Genomic DNA, 6,000 nt, shown 5'->3' on the forward strand with positions numbered 1-6,000 from the left:
TACCCCTGCCTTTGTGAGAGACTTAGTATCTTTGGGCAGCACCTACAAACAGCAAAAGAAAAAAATATTATTATAATAGCTTTATGAATTGGGATCTGAAGCACAGAAAGTTTCAAATAAGTTTCAACAACTTATTTGTTGAAAGTCATACAAAAAATGCTGTGAAATAGACAGAAGTTTTGTGGAGATCTCCTGAGTCCAGCTCTGGTGTGTTTTGATCTTATTCCATAGTCCTAAATTAATATGCATCCTTTGGTAGACATGTTGTTATGGCAAGTGACATCTGAAGGTGTAAGAAAGTAGATTTTTCCATACAAGCTTTACCCACAGCTTGTTTAAATCAGTGAAAAATATCCCATTGGTTTAAAAAGGCCAGCTAAAAGCTTCAAGGGGCAGGGCTGTCTTCCACTTTTGGTGTGAGCACAGCATGACTGCATTAGACCTCATGGGATCAGCCTGACCTCAACCAGACAACACACCTGCCCATAATTGGCAGAAACTGACCTGCTATGGAGAGTGAGAAGCAGATGGGAGGAATTTTCTTACTGGTCATATTGCAGTGGAAAGGATGCAACTAGAGACAAAGTAAGGGAGAAGAGGCGATGGACAAAGAGGAGGATCTTTTTGTACTTCCCGATGAAACCTGTGCTGTGCTTTGTGTGTGTTTCTGTCAGTTCCCGTGGAGCAAGTACTGCAGGGCTGTGATCACAGCCGTACAGTTTGCAAATAACCAACAAATGTGAGCAGCTATAAGTCTCCGAGTTGTGACCTTTGATGGTGGAATAGATTTCCCTTGTGATGCTGAGATTCTTTGACAGCTGAGCCTGACTCTGAGTTTACATGTTTTGTCAGGCCAGCATCTCTCAGGGTTTGTGGTTAGGGTGGCCTTGGTGACAGTCACTGTTTTCAGTTCAAGATGTGACAGAGGCACTGGGCTGCAGCAGTAATTTTTTGGATATTTCTCCAGCTGAAAATCTGCACATCTCTGAGTCTGACATTTTCTTCTCAGTAGCTTTTAATGTTATATGGATTTTTAAGAAGTATAATTTATGTCAGTGCTATTTAATGATGCACCTTTAACCAGAGATAAAACACTACCCACGTTGCTTCTGATTTAGCCTTTTTGGCCTGGTTGCTGCAGATCATTTTAGCAAGGGAAAGGTTGTCTGCAGCATGAATCCCCCAACCAGTGAAACTACTTTGTCTTAATTACCTCAGGACGAGAGAGTGCCCCTGAAGCAATCATCTTTGTTTGTTAACACACCCTATCTGCTGCGCTACTCCCCATAAATAAAACATGACCAAGATTACAATGTCATGTTCCCGTGGACTCTAGACCCTGGTAACTGCTCAAGTAGAATGCACAAAAACATCCCACAGCAACCCTGTGCATATCGGAGGGCATAGCAAAGGGATGTTTCTCATTCCTAAGCAACCACATGCATACCGGCTTCTAATATTAAACACGATGTCTGCTCTAATGCTAACAGGATGCATAAGACGTACTCTTTCTCGCCTTTGTCGCAGGAAAACAGCAGATCCCAGGCCAGATCTGTAGGTGGTAGAAATCGCAGAAGCTCCAAGATCTAGCTCGGGAGTTTACCCTCTGCAGATTGTATAATTGGAGCCTCAGTGTTAGCCATTACTGTGGAGTTGGTGGCAGAGGGCGGTAGGAAGAAGATTTAAGGATTTGCAAGTGTTTTGTCCTGGTTTTCTCTTGTTTTTCTTTGTGAGGGTTTGTCCATTAGCGCTTTACCACTTTTGGGGTTCTCCCTCGGCAGGACAGCACTTGACTACTTAAACTAAGATAAATGAATACTATAAACAAATAGATTGGCCCCTTAAATATCTGGGAGGGGAAGGTAACAGGTACCAGCTGTGAAATACTTCCCAGGCTTTGATTCTTAAAGGCAAAATTGGAGAGTAGGGTCACTCCTGTACTGAATAGTGTCTTAATCTGTGATTGATCTTACTAAAATTAAGGGGCACTGTAGAGCTAAAGATTGTTTAATAGAGGTTAAGATAAGGGCAGTGAGAAATCACCTCCTCCAAGATTAGAGTAAGGGGGAATGAAGCTGCCCAGGTAGCTCAGAGGAAGGCGTATCTTCCTGCTATCCGCTAAAGGGGTTTTGACTTTTGGTGCAGTGGCAACCTGGACCGGTGTGATAAGACAGTAGGCGAAATGGGCTGGTTGAAGATCTGGCATCTTCTGCTGGGTTGCTTCAGGGGCATAGAGCTTCAAAAGAGTCAAGGAGAGCTCATTTGCTCTTCTGTTTGCACAGGACACTTCTATTACAGAAATGCTCTGTTACACCTGCATTGCATGCCTACATATATTTTGGGCCCAAATAAGTTAATTTCAATGTACTCTCAAATCTCCCCTGTCTTCTTTTTCTGAAACAAGTTATGTTTTCTAATCTGCTGCCTTCATTAACACCTGCCCCACATACACACACTAATGCTGATATGAAACTGCCTTCCACTGATTCACAGAACAGGTACAAAGACCATTGGGGGTGCTTGGTTTTTCAAGAGGTTCAGCATGGTTCTTATTCAGAGAAGGTCCACAGGGAAGATTCAAGATGTGGAAATAGAACAACTAGGAAAAGATTGCTTGAGACCATGAAAGAGATATCTGAGGTTTGTAAAATCATGTTGTTTGATGCTTGCGGGGAAGGTCAGAAGCAATTTTTCACCCTGTATGCAGGTAAGCTGCAGCACTCCTTGATACTTTACAAAGGTTTACATGCCATAAAAGGAAGGTTTAGCAAGCTTGCAGAAAGGAAACCTTCTGAGGATTCCTGAATACACAGAAACCATCTTTGGCCTAGGAAGTTGCTGAGTCACAAAAGGTTGGAGACTGGAAGACTATTTAGAGAAATGTTTTATGCATTGCCTTGATCTTAGATGCTTCATATGCTCCTGTATTTGGGCACTGCTGGAGAAAAAAGATGCAGACCTTTGTTCTGATCCCACACACTGCTGCCAAGGCTATACTTGGGGGCCAATAGTCAAATCTGTAAGGCTGGTGTTATAAGCTGGTGTATGCATTTCATGGCAGCTTGCTAAAATTTTCTGAAACAATATTCAGTGGCCTTCCTAGTCAGAGCCATGCTGTATGTTTGTAACCATGATGCTGCATTTGTTCAATTCAGAATATCTCTGTCTTGGCCCATATTATTATTAAAAAAAAATTCTCTATGTCCAGTCAGCTTTCAGCAGCTCTGCTCAGAGGATCAGTTGTGCCAACAGCCCCGGTATTCTTTGTGAGAGAGACAAATATCTTCTGCAAGGGGAACCAACAGCTCCTTCTTATACAGGACACCAAACAGACATCAGAAAGGGCACACTGCTGTCTGACAGGCTGTTGCATGGATTATCAAAGGCAACTTTCTGCCAGTGCCTTGACCTACTGTACGCTTTGGTCAGGCCACGCATTTCATTCATTTGTGAATTCAGAGGTGCTTTTTGAAGGCAGAAACTCTTTTCTTGGGTAGTTGCTCTAAACGCAGGACTCCAAGTCTCTGTAGAATACTTCAGTTCTTTTAATGATTTGTACCCTGTCACTTACAGAGTTCTGTCTTTTTTTTCCCAGCACTGCAATAAAATATTATTTCCCTCTCTTGTGCTTTCTTTCTACTACTATACTTTCAAGTTTTGTTTTGTTTGTTCAGCGTTGTCTTGATAAATTCCATATTGTTCTTCCTGGTTTTCTCTCTCATCTTTGTCTTTGTATCATTGTCCTGATTTACAAAAAACTGCTTTATTTCTTGAGCTAAAGCTCTGTATCTGCCTTCTTATCTCTTGCAGTTGCCTTGTTTCCTCAGATACAACCCTGGCTTTCATCTGGCATCTCACAGCCTCTCTTGGCAACTTTCTGCTAAGTGCCTTCTTTCTTCATTTGTAGCACCATTGTTCAGGCGGATTTCACTTTGAGATTTGCTGGCTTTCATTAGTCAGGATGGCACATTGGAAGTTATGTAAGCACTGATTTTCTTTTTTTAAAAGCTACCAGGTTAAAATGTGTGAAAAGGAGAGTGAGAAAGAAGGGTGGCCAAAACGATAGAATAATCTCTAGTCAAAGTTTACTGCTTCTAGACAACAGCTTTGGTTTGCAGGGAAATATAAGAGGGTAACGGGCGGGGGGAAAGGAGCAAATCTCCATACTGCATAAAATCAACGTGGCTCTAAAGCTCTGCAGCTGACGGTTTGGCCCTGGCTCTTGATTCATTCATCTTGCTCAGAGACCTATCATCTGCAGAACATTTCAGTCATTTTGCAGGTGGGGAGAGAAACCTGTCGGGGCAGATCTGTGTGTCCGTGCAGAGGAGTGCGGATGTTGTGCCCAGGTGTGCGGGTGGAGCTCCTCAGCTGCTCCCGCTCCCACGGCTGCCGGGCCGTGGCTCAGAGGGACGGCTGGGCTGTCACGGGGAGGGCTGGAGACGGCTGCTGGGAAGGTGGTGGTGGTAGACAGAGCTTTCTGCCCCGAGGAAGGGACAGGAACGGGAACTATGTGCTGCCGGGCCGCCTCTGAGCAGCTCAGCCTCCCAGGGCTGCTCCTGGGCTGACTCGCCATCATCACCCACTGCTGTCCCAGGGCTGTGCCTGAGGCAGGATCAGAGCCATAATTTGTTGATGAAAGGATCTCTTACTGCGGAAAGTTTGAGTTACTGACCTCTGAGTCCTGTTAATTAAAGTTTAGTAATCCAGGAGGGAGGAGGACCTGGAAAATCACACTTTGTCCTACGTAAATGTTGGTTATGGGAGGCCACTGCTGTCACATGCTGGCACTAAGGGAGGCTCCAGACTGAGTAGTGGAGTCAGCAGACGGAAACTGGCCTTGTAAATCGGAATTGCCAGTTTTTTGTGACAATGAACAAAAATGTAATTTTTTAACCAAATGTATGTGTCATAACTTGGTGACCTCAGTGAATACATTTTAATTAAGTCCTTTTGTTGCTTTTCACCCCTTTCCCTCAAGCAATTCCAAGTTTTTGAAAACAGCCAAACAAAGTCTGTTGTGATTATTATGTATCTGACAGAACGGTGAATGACCCACAACTATAAAAGCACAATATACCAGCTCCTGTCTTTGGCCTTCAGGCAGAAGTAGCTGTAGCCATTACTGGGGTAATGAGAACTCAGCTCTCAGTGTGATGTGCTGCAGTCATCCCCTTGGGCAAAGCTGCCTGTGAGCTGCTCAGCTGCTTGGAGCCTGCAGCCTTCCCCTGCAATCAGGGGAGCCAAGCTGATGCATATCAGATCCGGATTTGGCCCAAAGACATTTGCTTTCGTCTTGGGAAAGGGATAGTCTGTAACTGTATCACTCAAGTTGGAAACCTGACCTAAAGGCAAAAAGCACAAGAGATTATGGGAGCTGCAGGTGGGATGGAACCATGGAAGCCTTTCAAACAGGTTTGAAGAAAAGGTTCAGGAAGCCTGGGTGATGTGGAAAATGCAAAACTGGAGATGGACCAAAAGAAGTGAGGAGAGAACAAGGAATGCATGGGAATGAAATCTGTGCCAGGGAAGCAATGGGAAGACAGTGAGAAAGAGCAGGGCCTTGTGGGAGGTGAGGGTCGGCAGAGTGGTTAGGGAGGTTTTGCTGCTGGGCACCTGAGCAGAAAGTGGGAAAAGGGGGAAAGATTTGGAAATTGTACTCGTTTCATTTGGAATAATAAGGCATGAGAACACCAAGAGTTTCAAGCCAGGCAGGAACTGGTATGATCTGAGGCAAAGGGCTGCAAATGGGGCTGATGAAGTGTGTTTGAGTTTACACTGCAAAAACAGAAGGAGAAGAAAGCTTGATTGAACAGGCAATTATCCTGGTTTTGCAGACCTATGGTGAATTTTCTAAACTCAAAAGAGGATCACAGAGAGGCAGACCATTGAAAATAACTAAGTGGATGATCTCATTCCATTATTTTTAACTGCATATACCATTGATAATTAATTTGTCTGTAACCATATTGATTTTTTGTCTCATGTTTTATTGTCAGA

Source organism: Myiozetetes cayanensis, unplaced genomic scaffold (genome assembly GCF_022539395.1).
Source record: "Myiozetetes cayanensis isolate MyiCay16 unplaced genomic scaffold, myiCay2020 scf6-25, whole genome shotgun sequence".
NCBI classification, from domain to species: domain Eukaryota; kingdom Metazoa; phylum Chordata; class Aves; order Passeriformes; family Tyrannidae; genus Myiozetetes; species Myiozetetes cayanensis.